General features: G+C 42.8%; 1 long non-coding RNA gene across 2 annotated transcripts in view; it reads left to right on the top strand.

The window, feature by feature from the left end:
- Nucleotides 1–6461: 6461 nt before the first annotated feature.
- Nucleotides 6462–18697, top strand: part of LOC114012018 (uncharacterized) — a 141183-nt gene continuing 128947 nt past the window's right edge. The window contains exons 1-3 of one of the 2 annotated variants that reach the window (XR_003554197.2): nt 6462–6608; nt 10347–10489; nt 10845–10909. This is a non-coding gene — a long non-coding RNA (uncharacterized LOC114012018). Of the gene's footprint in view, nt 6609–7304; nt 7377–10346; nt 10490–10844; nt 10910–18697 lie in introns of those variants that run through there. The other variant, XR_003554195.2, reaches the window with a different exon arrangement.

Below are 18697 nucleotides of genomic sequence, written 5' to 3'. Positions count from 1 at the left end.
AGTCTAAACTGAGGTCAGCCACTTCTTCCCCAAGACTGAGAACCCAGAAACAATGAACTATCTCAGTGGACTTCAGAAGACTGTCAAGTGTCATAAACGTCACCACTGGCTTCTCATATAGCTCCTCACTTCCATGCATGGCTTCATTTTGTCCCAGCTCACATACCTCTGAGACATGCTGTCATTGCTCTTCCAGGGCTTCCTCCCTGGGTACACTCCCACCATTGTGGCAGTGGGTTCTTAGGTATGCCTTAGAAGACAGAACGATACCCCATGCTGTTCCTTCCCTCAGTCAATCCTTTGCACATCATTCTCATTTCCACCCTGGTGGAGTGGAGATCCTCATCCCTTTTCTCTCCCTCCTGTGTCTTACAAGTATGAATGTTCACTGTAATGCTTAGTCCAAACAAGACTTAGTCCCTTCTGATGCAACTGTATTTCTTTTCTTGATACCACTAATTGTTGTTAGACTTGTGGCATTAATTGAAGTAATACCTACTGCTTTATCTCTGGTATAGTGATTTTACTTTAATAACATCAAAAGGTAAAGTGCTTTTATGGACAATAATTCACTAATTTCTCTGTGCATGCGATTGAAAGGACAGGGAAAGAGAGTGACTACCACCCATAATTTTTATTTTTTTTTTTGGTCTTTACATAGGTTTCTCCAGCAGTATGGCTAGTCAGAAATGTGCAAAAAAAGGCTCCTTCCTTCCCACAGTACAGTACAGCTGGAGTGGGAAGGGGCCAGTGACTAATACCATCCCTTCCAGCTGCTAAGGAACAGTTGTTACTTCTTCCCTTAGAATGGAACAGCAACCACATGTGGTTGGTTGAACCCCGTGCTGCTGCTGAAAGCAGAATTGACTTCTCAGTCTCTGTTCCCATTCCCATGGTACCTGCACTCCATGGTTCACTGTAGACAAAGTGCATTTCACCAGTATTGCTTGGGCCTCCTGGATGCAGTGCCTGGATTCAGCCATATCTTGGGCATATAGTGCTTCATTTCTACTTGACTGGAAACCATTATGATACCGGTATTATGAGTATTTATTGCCTGTTCTACAGAAGTGCTTAGATTTGAACCCAAGAAGTATCTCAGATGAGACAGGACATAAAAAAGAGCCCTTAGGCCAGAGTTTACAGTCCAGATTAAGAGTACATGGAGCAGGCTTTTAAACAAATAACTGGGCAGGGAAAAGTAACAGATGGAAAAAAGGGTCTGGGAAAGATAATGTAGAAATCTGAAATAAAACAAGTTTTGCGATCAAAGTTGCATTTTATTTGTGCCTTTATTTTTTGGTCAGAAAACACAGTTTTGAAATCAAATCCACAAACTAACTGGGTCCCCTCCTGCCTGACCTGTTAAATTGGGTAGCTGTATATCTTGTACCTGCCATTAATAAAGTATGTTGGTTGTCACTAACAGTAGTATTTTTTAAGCCATGATGCAAAATATCTATCTTAAATACGTTTCCCATGAAAAGACAGGAAACAAGTAGTCAACACAGAGAGATGGGCATCCTATCTATCATGGGCACATAATTTAGCATAAAATCTCTATTGACTGGAGCAAGCCTGGAAGACTGAAGTTAGATCAGCCGAATCTCAATAATCTTGAAGGACAGGAAATCTCACAACCAACGCTGGCCATACAATCTTAATCTGATTTCACTGTGCATATGTCTTATCATCAGGTTTTAACTATCAGATCATAAAATATGCTTTTCAGCTGGACTTCTGATTCAGGTACTGTGCAGGATGGACTACGGAACCCCTCACTGCTGTACCTCAGTGTTAGCAGAATGTTACTTAATTTCTAGACCACCCCTCTGGGGTAACATAGTGATCTCATCACTGTTTTATGAATCAGGGATTTATGATGCACAGAAATTAAGATTAGAAATGTCACCTTCCCCAGCCTCAGTCTCCTAAGACATGGCTTTTCAGAGTACTCAGGTGGCCTTTTCTCAAGCATGGTACAACTTCAGCTGTTGCCTTTGGTAGTTCTGCACACTGCAGACCACTGATCCTCATGTCAAGCACCAGTTGACATGATCACCACTTAGAAAACAAAAGTGAGCAATGACTAGCAAAAGTTTCACTAAGTGAATTCCCAAATATCATGCCAAACCTGCAAATGTGCTAAAGTGCTGTTCTTTGGGATTTGTCCAGTGACTCTAACCACGGCATCATCCTCCTTCTATAACCCCCTTTCTTATGTCTTATGTTCTTTGTAATTCTGCAACAAATGTGGTATGAAGGGAGGGAAAGCACTCTGCTTCATTGTACAAAGCTGATCACACCTAGAACAAGCTTTTTCCATACAGAGAATGAAAAAAATTCCAGTGGAGAATAGTGGCTGTGTACTTCAAGACCCCATCATAATGCCTTTTCACAGGGGACTGGGTAAAAATAATTTTAATGCTGACTTCACCTGATTTTTCAAGATTTGACTCTGCAACCTTAACAAGGTTTTTAAAAATAATGTTGTCAGCAATGTCCTAGGGTTTTTTAAAAAGCAAATGAGAATAAAAACAAAACCAGAAGTTCTATAATGTGGCAGCATATTATGTCCATGGTACCACAGTTGGTTTGGAACCTCCAAATCCACAGTACAGACCTCTTCCTGCTGACTTCTGCCAAAACGACAGAGGGTGATAGCATATTTCCATCCTTCATGGTGCAATACTGTACTAGGTCAGACACGGGGTTTCACAGAGACTTGCAGGAAGCAGAATAGTGTCACATAGGCATCCCAAGGCCTCTGTAAAGAGGCAGGCTTTACTGGTTAACAGAATATCCTTTCTGCTTGTTCCTTTCCTCTTTGATCCCTCCTGTCTTATCTCTTTCAGCATGAGGTTTTTTCCCCCCATCTCTGGCTCCAGGTACTAACCCCATTCTCTTTGCCTGTACTACTTCTTGTTTCATTCTCTGCTCTGTCAGTCCTGTGAGGTCATTTGATTTCAATGTCCTGCCCTACCACCAGGCTACCAGTCACCTCATTATTTCTTCGGCTAACCCTCCACTCCTCAGTGTCTGGCCTGGATCTTCCTGGCTCCCACTTCCAATTGCAGTCCCAGATTCTTCCTCCTACTTTCCAGCCCCCAAACTTTTATGTTGAAAAACACAGTCAATCACTTAAGAGCATCCAAGTATGATTCAAAATTCATAAATGAAAAGGCATCACACTTTTCCTGGGAGATTTGCTTATTTGCAACACGCACACCCCTTTTATTTAATCAGAAGGCAAAGGGCTCACAGCCTTGTGCACATGCACTGCCTTTAGGGCGATGCTGCACTCTGCTGGATGTGGCTAGTTCTGTCACGTGCATGTTTTAGTCTTCCCTGTTTTCCTGCAATTAGTTTGTATTCAGCACTTTTCAGTACAAGTACAGCTTTAGCAGAAAAAAATTCTACTTTGCAGCATTGTTTTTCATAAAAGCTGACTGACGTCCCTCTTTCTGATTTGGCTTCCATTATACTCAAATCCTAAGAGATAAGGAAATTAGAGGAAGAAAAAAAGATGGGAGTAGAAATATGTCCGACCATCCAGGTGTTTCCTTTGTGTTTGCCAGACCTCAGCTCTGCAAGTGCCATCTCTTGTGAGAGAGGTCTCCATAGTCCATGCCCCTTTGACCAAACATCCCAACTATGACAGGCTCCAGGCACCTTTCTGTAACTCCTCTTCCTTAGAAGCACCGCTAAGGAAAAGTCTGCATGAAATTTGCAAACAATCAAGGACTCAACTGGTCTAATTAAAACAGAATGTACTAAGAATGTGTAGGAAAACTGGAGTGGACCAAAAGGACTTGCCTGAGTAACTAACACAGTTTACTCGGCAAACGTCAGGCTAGGGAGGTACATCTTGGATTCATTACAAAGGAAGCAATATCTTACTTGTCCTCCGCTCCTGTCCTCAGGCAGCTGTCAGCAAGACAATCTCTTCCTTCCTCTCCTTTCTGATCCTCTTGACTAGCATCTCAGAGACACAGCCTCTAGTGTCCAATGTCTCTTGTCCCTACTGTTCCCACAAACACCATTCCTTTATAGCCTGTGACCACTTTTGATGTTCAAGTTGTGACAGATTTCATTACCTTATAACATGAGCTGGTTGCAGTTGTATTTCAACAATGAAACGTCTGCACCATCTGGGATAAGAGTCTCTCTTCTCTCTACAGTGGTTAACACCTTCTAACATGACCCTCATCCCTGCCCCCTCCAGCTAACTCTGGAGTTATATTTCCCAATTTCCTTTCTCAGAACTTGGCATTTCAAAAGCCTCTTTGATCTTGCCATCACCTCGGCATGCCTGAAGGGTAAAGATGTGTAGACCGTGATTTGCATGTCAGTCTCCCCTCATTCAAGGTGTTGGACTGGCTAAGTTGATTTGTCCATAAACCAACAAGACTGGTATTTTCATACTGTCTTACTGATACATCTCCTCCATAACACCGATGAATTATTGATAAATGAAAGTCACTCATCCCAGTGGCTAGGGACTTTACTACCTTTTGGTCCATGGAGTTCTGTTTCTGGACTGTGTTTAATTCCGTATTTCTCATATCTAATGTATTAGATTCCTGTTTCACCTGAACTGTCAGCAAAGCAAAAGAAGATTCCATCAGTGGAATGAAAAGCAAAACAAATGTACAATATTGCACTCCTGACTCCTTATTTATGGCAGAGACGGGAATGCAGGATCTGAAAGGCCTCACCTACAAAGAACAAGTCCAGTCAAACTTTAGATTAAAAAATTAAACCATGTGTTCACACAGGAATTGTGTCCTACTACTTAGCTGGTAATACCCAATCCCTTAAAAGTGTAAATGGCAATAACCTTGCTCCTCCAGTGCTATGCAACAACAAAAAGCAGTATTTTATTCTACAGAAGCCCAGGACAATGTCAAGCAAAGATTTCACTATAGGACATCCCCAGAACTCTGGAACTCTCTTTCCCTGGCTCCAGCTCTGGTACTTTCCTTCTGATGCTGCCCACAACATAAGCACTTCCCAATCCCCAAAGGCCATGAACACAGGAAGGACCCAGTAGACCTCTTCTTCTTTTGCTATATTCTTTTGCACTCATAAACCAACTGCTGTTTCTCAGCTATAACCATCCAGCTTAGCATGACTGCCAGTAGGCTCCTCTTAGAAAATCACAAGCATTTCCCCTTAGCTCATCCCTTTCACCATACGTCTCGCATTTTGGAAATAGTTTTTATTAAGCACCTATGTGCTTATTCTGCCCATTGAGATGCTACTGCTGAAAGTAACAGTAGGTATTGTGCACTGGTAAGTGTAGATACCAGAGACAATGGGATTTCAGACTACAACTTAGATCTCTTGGTACTTCTGACACCAAATAGTGCTGGTGACATTATTATTGGTAGAATTAATGTCATTCCACTGGACAATGCTGATTTTTGGGACAAAATGTCATGCTAGAAGGATCAGTTCCCATTAACCTCAACTGAAAATTGTGTTGAAAAGCTTCTAAGAATTACCAGCATAACCTGCTTCACATTTTAAATTAAAACTTTTGGGTTTTAATTGGGAAGTGCAAATTCATTTTGAATTTTAGAGAATTTATGGTGAAATGGGTGGAAAAGCGTTAAGGTCAAAATAAAACACTCTTTCGATTTTTCACTGGACCTGGTTTATTTTCTGTTCAAATGATAGGTTTATGAAAGTGTTTAAAGTTTTGTCTTTTTGACTGGTTTTAGAGAAGAACCTCCAGTTTCATGCCATAAACCTTTCCTGCATAGCAATGCCACTCACCAGAGGCGGGTACGTGCAAATTACCAACCAGGCCACAGAATACAGCAGGCCTGCAGGTGCCAACAACCTAGCTTGGGACAAACACAAAAAAGTACAACAAAACAAATGTGGAGGGCCGTTTAAGCCACGAGGCAGGATCTTGACTCAGCCGTTCTCGGATCAAGGCCCGGAAAGTGCCAAGGTCACACAAAAGCCCTAAGGCTTGGCGCGGTGCCTCAGCTTCTTCAAAATGGCGGCGCGGGTGGCGGTTCCCGCCCAGGCAGTTTTCCCGCCGTTTCTAACGGTTCCGAGGGCACCGAGCGCGCCAGCCCCGGCCCCAGCTCCCACCGCCCTCCGCGCTCGCGACGCACACTTCGCCCATGTCAGCGGCCTCCGGCGGCCTCCGCCGGCCCCCGCACACCTGCGTCCTGCCCGCTGCCTCCCCGCCGCTCCACAGCCATCGCGGGTGCCGCTGCGGGCAGCAGCCGACTCGCCCTCCCTGCCGCTGAGCCCCCCGAGTCCCCGCTGGCAACGGCGAGGCGGAGCGCCGTGCGGCAGGGGAAGGCGATCGCTCTGCGGGCCGCGGCTGGGCGCCCGGGCGGGCGGCGGTGGGGGAGCCTGCCCCTCGGGGCGCCTTTCCCCCGGCCGCCATGAGAGGGGGCTGCGGCTCTTCTCGTGGCTCGGTCTCCCCGCCGCTGCCTCCGTCCCGCGGCCCGCGGTGACCGGGCGTCCGCGGCGGCGGCTGAAGCCTTGGCGCAGGGGGAGAGCCGGCGGCGTTAGCGTGAAACTTCATGAGGCGGCATCTGGCTAACTGGGGGACGTGGGCAGCGATCACAGAGGAAGCAGCAGTAGGTTCCCCCTTCCCCGTCGCTAGCGGGGGAATTGCTGCTCCCTCCTTGCGGCTGGCGCCGGGGCAGGAGAGGCCGCGGGGCGCGCGGGGGCCCCGGAGCAGAAACCGTGCCTCCTCCCGCCCTCGGCCCGGAGTAACCCCTGGCCCCCCCCGGGATGGAGAAGCTCCTCGGGGACAAGGCGTTGAGCATTTTTTCCTTCAGAAAGAGGCCAGACTAGCGGGCTGCGGGGCAGCTGGGGCAGCGTGCGCTCCCAGGGCCCGCCAGGCTGCGCGGCCGCACGCAGGAGGGGCAGAGAGATCGAGGAGCCGATGTTGCTGGGGAGGTGCCTCATACCCTGTGTCGGGATAATCCTAGTCTGAGTCCCAGCCAGTTGTAATCCCAGGTGGAAAAGGGGCAGTCCAATCATAATTCCCAAGTTTTGCCATATTTCAAAATGTTTAGGGTTCCGCAGCAGATGTAAAATTGGAGTAAAAGCTGGCACAGGAAAGGCTGGCTGCTGGTCTCTCATCTCGTTACCTTCTGCTTTTGTCGTCAGAGAAAAATGTAAAAATGATGTTTGGTTTAGATTACAAAGATAACACCAGGGTAAAGTAGCTGTAAGAGAGCAGAGTTAGTCTCTCTCTGCTAACACAGTGCAACAGACCTAGGAACAAAATGGCTGCTGCCTTTGCATATCAGCAGCGTCAATGGAAAAGTATGGAAAATGCACACAGCTCTCTGCTCCCCGGCTTCATCCCTTGATGCCATCCATCCTCCTTTGCAAATGTAAGGAATTGGCTTTTGCACTGAAACTTGTGGGTATTTGCATTTGTAGCTTACTAAATAATACGCAATTCTTGGTATTTTGCCTGACTCTCTGTAAGGGTCATCAGGCAGTCAGACTAGTATTGACCCTGAGGTGCAGTTTCTTAATGTTATAAGGGTTTGGATATTGCAAATTTGCATTTCTTTGTCCAGTATATAATAGGGACAGTGTGCAATTGATGCCAGTTTGGGGGGTTTTGTCTCACCAAAGGTGTTAACTCCAGGCCTCCTTCAGCTGAAGGGAGAGATGTCCATCTGTTATCTACTGGGCATAGTAGTTGTCTTCACAGAAAGCTCCAAGTTTATGGCTCTCTTCCAGCTACCAACTCTGTTTTGAAAGGGCAGTTGATCTTATAGGTGATGAAATTTAAAATTATAAGTAACCCTGAGATGCTGAATACCTGGAGGACAGGTGACAGGGAAAAAAATCGATTTCCTATTTTCTCACTGTTCTATTGTAGACGTGATTTTCTAAGGGTGTAAATGGGGCAAGGTTTGTAGAGAGAGTTAACGTGTTTTATTAAATTAGTTTATATGGTTGGAAAAATACATTCAAGCTCTTGGGCACACAAGCACTTTTTAAGAGAGGTTGTCTGTTTTTTCCAGTTATATCCTGTTTTCTGATATTCAGCTGAATATCTGAATTTCCAGGTGTCTGAGTTTGTCAGAGCCTTTCAAGGGCTTTCTTGGAGCCTATTATAGAAAACCTCTAATTTATGTCTGAAATTTTTTCATCTTCTTTTAGAACTCGATGTATACATAAGCAGTGCTCTGATTGAATCCCTAATATGTGTGTATCCTTAAATATCAATATAAATAACTGAAATGGAAACAGAAATATGAAAAAAAATATTCCCAACACAACAAGGTTGGTTATCGAAAAAATTAAGCATGCAGAAGACCATAAATGTATAGTGCTAAAAGTGAGAACATTTTGTGTTGCACGGACAGCTTGGGATGTGCCAGTTTTCTGTCAACTCTTACTTTCCAGTTATAGATGCTAACCATCAGAGGGCACTCCTGATCCTACGAAGAAATAATGTAGTTTGCTAGAACAATAGTGAACAGTCAGACTTTCCTAATCTGGAAACATGCTTTACATGATTTATATGCCATTGGCATCTGGATTATGAGTCAACAGATGATAAAGTCAGATATTTATGACACCTCCATTTACCACCCTTTACAGCACAGTGCTAAATACCGTATAACTGATGCACTTGATTTAAAAGTCACTTGCAGCGTAGCAGTTCTAGTGATTTCTTCACAATTTAATATAGTACTTAGCTCAGGCTGTGAAGGAAGTTTGCTAAAAGAAATGATTAACAATAGAGTCTGTGTTTCTTTAGCAATGTCCTTAGCGTCCATATAAGAGTGTTAGTCCAGGTCAAGATACTGTGTCTGGTAAAGTATAGCATGTTCTTACTAATATTCACCTAGGAGCAGCTTATTTGGCTGTATGTGAGAGGAGAGGCAGTCAGATAGGTTAGGGGTGTGATTAGCAGAGAAGTGTGGTAAGCTTTAATATTTCCTTTCGTACAGTCTTATACCCCTGCAAATTTTGCCTTATAAGTCCTTCTGTAGGAGTGTCTTTTTTTTTTTTTCCCCTGTGAGAAACTTCCCTAAAGTATGCATTTCATTTTTTAATGCACTTCTATCCTCTTTTTGAAAGGGAGCACTTTCTTCTTTTTGCAAAAGCAAAAGCTTGAAAACAGTGCACTTTCTGAGTTTGTAACAGCATGCTCACAAAAACAACAAATCAACTACCAAAACATGATTTTTTGGGTTCTGGTTGTTTGTTTGGTTTGGTTTTTTTTCCTTTGAGGAACTTGCCTGATGGCAACCATGGACTCTAAGACAGGCATAAAATGTGGGGGGAACCTGCTACACCTTTTTTCCCCCAGCCTCAGCCCCACAGCATATTATCAAGTTTATTCCTTGAGAATAGGCAAATTCATGCAATTGGTTATACACGTGCACTCTCCTTGTAACAGTGTCAGGACTGCACAGAGCGATATGCAGGAAGTAGGAACATATCCAAATGGAGGGAGCAGCAGGCACTGCTTACATGTATGATCCAAGACCTCAGGGGCAGAATTCTTGTTTGGCCCCTGGTCTGGGCTCTTTATTCGTGCCAGTGTTCCTGTCTGTGTTTTATCTCACACTGATGCTGGTGCTTGAACCCAGGGAAAGATTTCTATTCTAATGGGTAGATCCTGTTGCATCTTTTTTTGGGGACATGGGTTTGGACTGTGTGTGCCATCCAGTTTAGCTTCAGTACTCTGCTGTTTGAGCTTCAACATCCATATGGTTTCAACAGTGTTGAAATTGCTCCATGCTGCTGTGACAATATAAACTGGGTTGACATCTAGCTTGATCCAAGACCCCAAATCCCATACCAAATCGATGGGTCTCCAGAAGAGTTCTGGAGAGAATTTTCTGGCTTTTGCCACTGCCATTCTGTGTCGGCTGATGGCTGGAAAGTTAACATGCATAGGCAGTTTCGGAGACAGTTCTTAAGTTGCCTGGAGTGCAAGAGGGAAAGTTCTCCTTCATATGGTCATAATAGGCTTATTAAATTAGATTTTAATTTTTTAGTACTCATGTGCGTGCCAAGGCAATGGGCACATAACACTGAAGAGGTTTGATTACTTATTACTGTGTCTCATATAGATGACAAAAGTACCCAATATGAGACTTGGGTTTTTATGAATGAAACTGTATGTAACTTACTGTTGAGTACTTGGTGTTTTAGGGAACTATTGCTGTTGAGTCAGCTCTCTGTTTACAGTGTAGATTCAGAAATGCTTTTAACTAAGCAAATTCATCCAGAACTTTTCTGTTGCTTGTTAAAATGTCTTCACTGATAGCAAAGAATATGAAAACAAAGTGTGGCTTGGGAGGACATGCCAAAGGTTGATTTCTCTTCAGCAGGTCAAGTGTTCCAAGCTGGGAACAAGAAACATTTTGAATGGCCTGGCACACTCATGGGGAGCTGCCTGAGGAGCGTGTGTGTATGCTGCCCTCCTAAAGGTTTACTGGAAACTCGTGGGCACAGATAGCCCCTGGACTGGGTGAGTTTTTGGCTGGATCGAGGATGCATAATGGCCAAGGTGGGCAGAGCTGAGCAATTGTCACCTGTTGGCAGGATACTTGGACTCTTCACTTCAGGCCATGGTCAGATACCTAAGTCCCTCTGCCTAGCCTATGGGGAAAGCTGGGCAGCTCTGATGGCTTCTCGAGAGCAACCCAGAGAGTCTAAACAAGACACTGAGCTGGGAGATACCTAAAGGAATAGGGAGGAGGAGTAGTTTTTGATCAATAGGAAACATGGACTGAATGTCTGTATGTGCAGAGAACAGAATTGGGTGGAAATGAGGCGGTTAGAATGCAGTTCTTCTGTTTAGTAGTTGTCTCTACCACCTTTAGGAAGAAAGTACACAGCTAAAACTGTTGATGAAGAGGCCAGAACCAGTCATGCTACTTGTGAGAAGGTTAGTACCCAACATGTCTCAAGATCCATGCAGTCCAGGGCCAAGAATTGATGTGGACCATTAAGCTTTGTGTGATTAGAAAAGGGCAGCCCTCCTGTTTGACACCACTTCTGACCTTTCCTTAGAAGGACAGTATAATAGGTTTTCTGTGGTTCAGACTTACTTGCAGATTAATACGTATTTGGTTTTGTCTTTTTTTTCTCACCCATGGGAAATGATGACAAAGCAATTGTAATTACTTGGCTAGAAAATTACTTTTAAACTGTCTGGTGTTGACTGTCCATTTCAGAAGTATTTCTCTTATCAGTGTCTCCTTTTTTCCTCATATTTTCCTCACACTTTCACAAGATTTATTAAATGCCCATGTCCTGGAAAGAGTTCTGCAGGGATTTCTGCTCCTCTTAAATCAAGGGTAGCACTCATAGGATTTACACTGCATCTGATCATTGGACTGTTTTTTATATTTCCTTGAAATGATCCCTTCAGGGGGGAAAATGATCCATGAATAATGAGATTGTTTGAAGTTTAGAGGTAAAGTTAAAGCAGTTTGGGTGTGGAGATGGCAGCCGTTATAGGCGCCATGGTCTGCCATCCTCTGCTGCCCCCAGAGGAGAGAAAGCAGAAGAGAGGTGTTGGGGCACTTGGGTTTCTGCCATCTTTGTGCTGGGTTGGCCACCTCTGGGACTGAGGGAAGGCACACTGTGGGACGCTGGTGTCTTAGACTGTCTCAGCTGGGCCTGACAAAGCTGATCCATAGAGCCCAAGAAGAGTAGAGGGGTTGCTCAGTGACAATCTTCCAAGCAACCCTGATAAAACAAATCATCCTGTTTATCAGTACTACAGAAGTGATGTGTGAGGTTGGTTGAAACATTGGGAGTGTAGAGATGCTGGAGAGGGCCAAGTGGAAGGCTACCAAGGTGGTAGAGGCCTGGAGGACATACCCTTTAGGGAAAGGTGAAGGGTGCTGTGTTTGTAGAGGCTGATGAGGAAGCAGCTGTGGGGCACACTAATAGCCTGTAACTGGTTGAAGGCAAGCTATGGAGATGGTGAAGCCAAACCCTTCTTGATTGTTTCAAGTGGCAAAAAAGAGAGGGCCCGGCATCAAGTTGTGGCTTTGGAGGTTAGAATGGAAGTTAGGAATAATCTTTTCTCTTTGGAGGGTAGTGCAGGATTGGAGCAAGGTACGCAGAGAGGAGGTGGAATATCTATCCGTGATAGTTTTCAGGACTTGACTAAACAAAACCATGGCTGATTTGGTCTGATGCTGGTGATGGTCCTGGAGACAGGCACTTGGATTAGAGGACCTCCAGAGACCCCCCAACATCAACATTTTGGTGAATGTGTGAACAATGTAAAGATTTCACTCGAGTTTGACCTTAGCATTGTTCGCAAGCAACTTAGAAGAGGTGATTTCTTTATTAAAAATTATAGGTAAAAGTGTTCACAGGAAACTTGCAACACTGCTTCTCAGTGTTTTAAGCAATGCTAATGTAGCTGAAGGCTTTGATTAAATTTTTTTGTTTGTTTGTTTCAAATAATCTTTAAAAGTGAAGCTTTGTCACTTAATTTGCACAAAATAAAGAACTCCTTTTCTTTTCATACCACTGAATAAGCACTGTAGTTGATTAGGTACTTCTCCTTATCCAGTATGAATAGTTGCTGCACATGTATGTGTTTATATATATAGCATATCTCTAAAAAGGATAAATGCAAACATTTTTTCACTCAGCAGACTGCTAGCTCTCAGTTGTCACCTCATAACTATAAATAATAGCTTTGGAGCTAGGTATATTTCAGACAGAGGCACAGAAAGAGCAAGCAAATAGAGTTATTTTTTTTCCGTATCATTGGCACACCATTGTTCCGCTGTGGTCAGTGGTAGGATGTACAAACAGTATTTCAGATTCCATAGGAACCTGTTTTGTATTTATGCTAGGCCAGCGTCATGTGTTACTCGACCGACTGGAGGGATGGGAATGATAACCAGCAGCTTGCTTGGGCAAGAAGGAAGAGGTGCTCTTCCGTAGTTATTAAAGAAGCAGAAACTTGAAACAAAATCAGACTAAAATACATGTTTTTAGAACTTGAATTTGCCTACGTCAGCTAAGTTTTGTCATGGCAAAAGTGCAAAGAGGAATGTGGGAACACTTTTACCAGGTTGTCTTCATCTGAAAAAACAAAGTGAGCAAATTTTAACTAGAAATTGAATGGTAGCCACTTCTGCGAGTCTTCAAATGTTAACATCCATGGAAGAAATACTATATTGCTGTGGCTTTTCCTCAGTGCATTTGCAGGAAATGCCAAACAGTAATGCTCTCCAGTTTAAAGCATGAGAGTCATGTGACAGAAGGAAAATGCACGTGTAAAGTTGATTACTGGGCTTTTACAATATGTTTTCTGCCCATTTAAATGAATTTTAAAGAAGAAGTTAGCTTTTTTTGTTCATTGATGTCAGCTTTTTGCTATAATTTATGTGGGGTGCTAACTGCTACTGTGGCATCACAGGAGAAGAGCAGTGCAGTGGTTGCACACAGCAGTACTCTGGCAATGTCCTGCTGCTCAGATGCACCCCAGTTTGCTCCTGTCACATTAACGGTGTTTTAAAATGAGCCATCATTTACAGATTCCACCTAAAGGAGTTTTCAGCTGGCCTTGCAGTGCATCTTTATGACCATTTCCTCTGCCGCATATTTATCCTCAGAGAATTATGAAATGCAGAGACCAAGTGGTTGTTCAGGTTCACTGAAATGCACAGGAAGGATTTTTACTGATAATTTCAAATCCTGTATTAACCGCATGGAAAAATATTTAATACCATTAGTAATCTGACCATATAATTCCCCTTGCCACTTTATGGTATATTTTCATGCAGTTTTTTAAGAAGGAGAAAGATGAAGAAGCAGCCATACTCGAATCTGACGTTATGAAAAAGTTTCAAAAATTTAAGTTATGTTAACCTGCCATCTCAGGTTCAGTGAATAATTGTTATGGATTTCTAAATTTATATCAATGCAGATTAATGCTTTACAGTTCTTCTACATGAAGTTAGATTGGCAAAGAAAGTTGGCTTTCTTGGTTTTACAGTGATGCCCATCAGCTATGCAATTGATAAGCAGACTACTCAGACACAAAAGGTCACAAGGTAATACAGATCCATTCGTTGCACAAAAATTGAGAGCACCATGCGCTGTTTCAAAATAAGTTACCTAAAGTCAGGTTTCAGTTAAGATTCAGTTTCATCTTTAAATTCATTCTTGTGCAAGTTTTCTTACATCAGTAGTGGAAATGCTAAATGACCTGCTCAAAAGTTGCATTTCTGCTTATCTCGTGCTTCCATTGTTATCTTTAAGAGGATTCTTTGGGCAAATGACAGTAGAAGTTACTGGCGCCTTATAAATGTATCCATACTTTCCGATTTATCTCAGTACCAAAGGGCCAATGGCAGTTATGTACAGTAATGCAAGTTCTTACATGCTTAAGTCTGGTCCTGTGTGTATAATAAATGAGATCTACTCTGAAGAATTTGGAAAGCCAGGAGGTTGCAGGGTTAGCCTGCTATGAAATACCAGGGGACTGAGGCCCTGATCCCCAGTCCGTTCTTATTTGTAAAAGCACTTCAGCACATATGTATCTCTAGGCATGTGTTTAAGAGCCATTGACATCAATGAGACTTTAGCTGATGCTTAACCTCTGAGCATATGCTTAAGTTTCCTGCCGAATAAGCAGGGCCTTGAGCATATGCTTAAAAATACCCTGCTGAATTGCTGATCTCTCTCAGGCCTCTAGCCTGCCCCACATACAAAACTTTACTTGCTTCTCTAGGTCACTTGTTTTGGCTTGGACTTCAGATTTTTTCTTCTTTAGCATTTCCTTTTCACTCAGCTGGCTAGATCTATTTTCTACAGCCCCCATTATCACACACACATGGTGTTCATTATCACTCCACATTGCTCCACATTACAAAGTTGAGTACCCAGTTGGCTAATTTAATGCTTTCGGTGAAAGTGCTATCTATTTATAGTTTTCTGCAAATTTAAAATCATGTATGGAAGAAGCTGTTGTCAGTTAAATAAACATATTATTTATATTCAGGTGCTGTTGGGATACAAACTTTTCACTATAATCCTTTCACAGTCTCTTTCACTGTGCAACATTATTGTTGCATTAGGTGTGATATTTAAAATAGCTACAAAAATCCATTGTAGCTTTCCCAGACTTTTGCACAAGTTGTAATTACTGTTGGCCACAGTATTTAGTACCGAAAATTTTCTTACCAAAAATACTGTGTTGTTTAAGCTGAATTTTTATAGGGTTACTTTATCTCCACTGGAAATTTTCAATTTACTTGCAGCAAATATATCCAGTAGTGTTTTTCATATTGAATCAGTGTTTCAGTATGAAAGTTTTTTGATTCATTTTATTTTAGCACATTGGGTTTTTCAGCAAAAAAAATTATGGTATTTTAAGTCAAAGTGAAACTATAACGCTCCTTTAAAATTTTCAAAAATTTCCCATGATGGAAACCTACAGTTTCAAAGGAAAAAGTTCAAACAAAGTTTTTTTCCATTAAAACATTTCCCACATGAAAAAGAGGTTTTCTGTTTACTTTTAGTTAACAACAAAGAATTTACCTGGTGTCTTTTATTACTACCAAGAGAAGCCTGTGAAAGAATAAACTAAATATGGACTCACTATTCTGAATTTTTATGCAGTAGTCGTTTTAGAAGACTGACTATGCTGATCCAAGTCAGGAATGTGAACACCCCCACCCCCCCCCCAGATTCATGGGTCTCAGGATAGGTGTTTCGTAGGTTTAGTAAAGGCAATTGAGGGCTCCTGAATGTGCCTGCAGCTCATGGATTTCTGTTAGAACATAGGATAATCTTAGCAGATACCTAGGCACATGTAAAAGGATAATAATTTCCCAATTCCAACAATTGGCTTTGGAAATTATGAAAAAATTACTTAACTGTTGTTTTCATTATCTGGTGTCCACTTTCAGATGCTTACCATTGAACATTCATGACTAAAAATAGTTTATGCTGCACATACTGTTTAAATACATTTCTTGGATGAATCCAGAAAACCACCAATCAGTGAACTGAAACTCAAGCTCCTACTCTACTTGTCAAGAGATTCTAGATCCTCATGTTACACCAAAACATAACAAACTGTTAAGACCATTTCATGCTTCATTGGCTTCAAATAAACCAGAAGTATCCAGAAAAAGGTTTCCTCCAACTTTCATTTGTCTACATCTGAATTTTGGTAAATTCAGATGTTCTGCACACTTTGCTCTTGGCTTCAGTCACTGCATCTTGCTAGGAGGGCAGTGGATTTTGTTTTCCTTGCAAGTAAGGAACAGAGAAACATTTTTTTCACTGAAGTATTGTGGTTCAGATGTAAGGAGGCATTTGTATTTTACTGCCCACACAGACCCACGCTGTTAGCTTGCAGGCTGTCACCCCTGGTCGATGGAGTCCAAAGCCTCCTTGTGGTGCGGAAGTTTGCGGTATCGCCACAGACACACACGTCCCGTGCAAGTAAGTACTGGTAGCTGGCACGATCAGAGTGGGGATCTTCCAGGACAGATGGAATCCAACACATGTTTTATAAGATTTGAGGACAGACCGGTTTCTTAATTCAATGAAAAATTCCTTTTACCTCCTTTTTGCTGACTCAGCATATTGTTTGCAGCTGGACCAGAGTGGGAATGCCTGTGTAGAAGAGTTATATGACTCTGGCAAAACTAACTGGTATGGAACTAATTGCAGCCCACCCAAACCTAGCAGGAGGCAGAGTTTTCCTTTCAATTAAAAGCATTCTGCTAGAAGGCAGCACACAAGATCTGATGCATGTGTTCAGATGAATGCTTAATAACAGCTTTCATGGGCTATAATAATCTTCAGGAATGAAGGCAAACAGGAGACGGAATTTAAAGAAAAATATTAAAAAGGGTCCAGCTCTAAACCAGAAGGTGAGAATATCTTTCCTGAAAATAATTTTTCATTTACTAAAGGAACAGATCTGAGAGAAGAATTATAAAGGCCATTATTAATTGGACTGATCCATTTATTAAACTTCCTGTAGCAGACTGGCGCTGCTCATCTTTGCAACCCCTCTTATTAGCAAATTTTGAACCCCCTGGTTCTTGCGGTCTGTCTGGCAGGTGTAAGACATTTGCTTCATCCTGGTTGCAAGGCGGTGGGAGTTGGGAGGGCAATTACCTCCTAAAACACAGGGAGTTGTGATTGAGGACAAGAATTTTACTGAGGAAAGCTCAAGAACAGCTTGGCTTAGTTGACAGTTACATTTGTGCACTTATTACTCAAATTACCCACAAAACCAACTCAGCTGCAAAAGGCTGAAGTAGTTGGATTAAATATGGTGGAGGCAAACTCTTCATGCTGTCTTGTCTGCCAGGTGGTAAAAATAAAAGTTTGAAGCTGCCTGCAGTACTAAAGAAATTGTCAGCAGGGAAAAGGGAATGGAAATGAAGCTGTGGAAGGGCAGGGGGAGGTCTGATCTCTACTGGAGAATAGGCTAGAAATGGTGGTGACTGAATGATTTACTGTCATCAGGTGGGATAAGGATCTTTCACAAAGGGCCAGAAGACAGAGAAGGGTAAGAAAGGTTGAGGGAGGCTGTGTAGAGCTGGCCTCCAGTGAGGAAGGCGTTGAGGAAGGCCCGTGGTGCTGTGAGGTGCTACCAAGGAAGAGCACGGGGTGCATGTGAAGCCTTTCACTGGCCAGACTGGAAACTAACATATGAGAAGTCCCTGTGCCAGGGAGCTGAGGGAGGGAGGCAGGAGCCTGTATTCAGGGAAGGGACAGCAAGAACCTGGTCATGGGTTAGAGGTGAGGACCACAGCGCTATTTCTGGTCAGGCACAGCTGTGGGGATGGGGGACCAGGAGAAGACTTTGGACCTACTGGGATTTTTGTGGTCCCACTGGAAGGAGCTGAGCTATTCTGCCATCATAAACAGCCATTCTTCCTTTCCTCTGTCAGTCATTATTTGGGGCATTGTATGGCGAACCTCTCTTCCTCTTTTGGAAATGCACCCGGTATTTTTACTTTTTTTTTTTTTTTTCATGCTTTTGGGTGCCAAGTGAAAAGGCCCTGCTGTCTGCTGGGGACCTCTGTCTTTCTGTCTTTGATGATCAGTATTTGAATAAGGATTATTTTCCATCCGGTAATAAAGGAGAAAGATGTGATCTTAGTATTGTGGTGCAAGTTGCAAAAATAATTTCTGCTTGCTTGGTAACTTCATCCTTTGAAGTATGCAGATTCTCTCAGGGGTGTATGTGACCTCACCTTCTAGTTACCAAACTTTTCCAAATGTCGGATTACACTCAACACCAGATTAGGAATGTGCTTGACATTTCTTTATAAGGTGCAGGAAAATATCTGGGTGGAGATGAAAGCAGATACAAGTGGAACTGGGATATTGGAATAAATTATATATTGCTACTATTACACTTCTCTTCCTGTGCTTCAGCCTACCTTTGTGCTGGGGCTTTGGCTAACATTCAGTTGTCTGCATACTTCCTGAGAACTCATGAGAAATTTGTTCATTACAAGTCCAAATCACCTCAGGAAAGGGACTGCAACAGCTTGCTCTGCAGCATTCACATTCAGGAACAAACTGACAGTCTACTTTTACCCTCTTCGTTATTTATGTCCACATCTTAAATTACAGGTGGCATTGCTGGTGCAGTAGAGTTTGGCAGTTTGGTGACTATGAACTACTGGAAGTGCCAGTACAGTGTTTGATCCTGCTGCTGTTT

The sequence above is a fragment of the Falco peregrinus genome, chromosome 7, assembly GCF_023634155.1.
Source record: "Falco peregrinus isolate bFalPer1 chromosome 7, bFalPer1.pri, whole genome shotgun sequence".
In the NCBI taxonomy this organism is placed as follows: Eukaryota; Metazoa; Chordata; class Aves; order Falconiformes; family Falconidae; genus Falco; species Falco peregrinus.
Note: the sequence above shows the minus strand (reverse complement) of the source record. Positions and strands in the feature narration are given on the sequence as shown.